Source organism: Clytia hemisphaerica, unplaced genomic scaffold, assembly GCF_902728285.1.
Source record: "Clytia hemisphaerica strain Z4C2 unplaced genomic scaffold, Clytia hemisphaerica genome assembly, whole genome shotgun sequence".
NCBI classification, from domain to species: Eukaryota; Metazoa; Cnidaria; class Hydrozoa; order Leptothecata; family Clytiidae; genus Clytia; species Clytia hemisphaerica.
This window is the reverse complement of record NW_027104025.1, coordinates 380,213-380,508: the sequence shown is the minus strand read 5'-3', so window position 1 is coordinate 380,508 and position 296 is coordinate 380,213.

The following is a 296-nucleotide window of genomic DNA, read 5'->3' as shown; positions in this document are numbered from 1 at the left end:
TTTACATTAAAATTATAATATTTCTTACAAATTCAGGAAAATAATTACATATTTCTCATTTATGATTTTTAGCGTTTCATCACTTTTTTGGCCAAAAATGGGTCATTTTTAGGCCGAAATCCAAAAAAACCGGAATATTAACTTCAAAATAACCCTATCATGTTATATATCAGTGGAAGCGGAATTTTGAGTAGATTTTGAATATCCAAGTTTCATGTCCTGAAAAAGAACTAAACTCAAATTATTATGCTTTAACAGCTAAAAATAGACATGGGTACGAGCTTTTTGCTTATTAG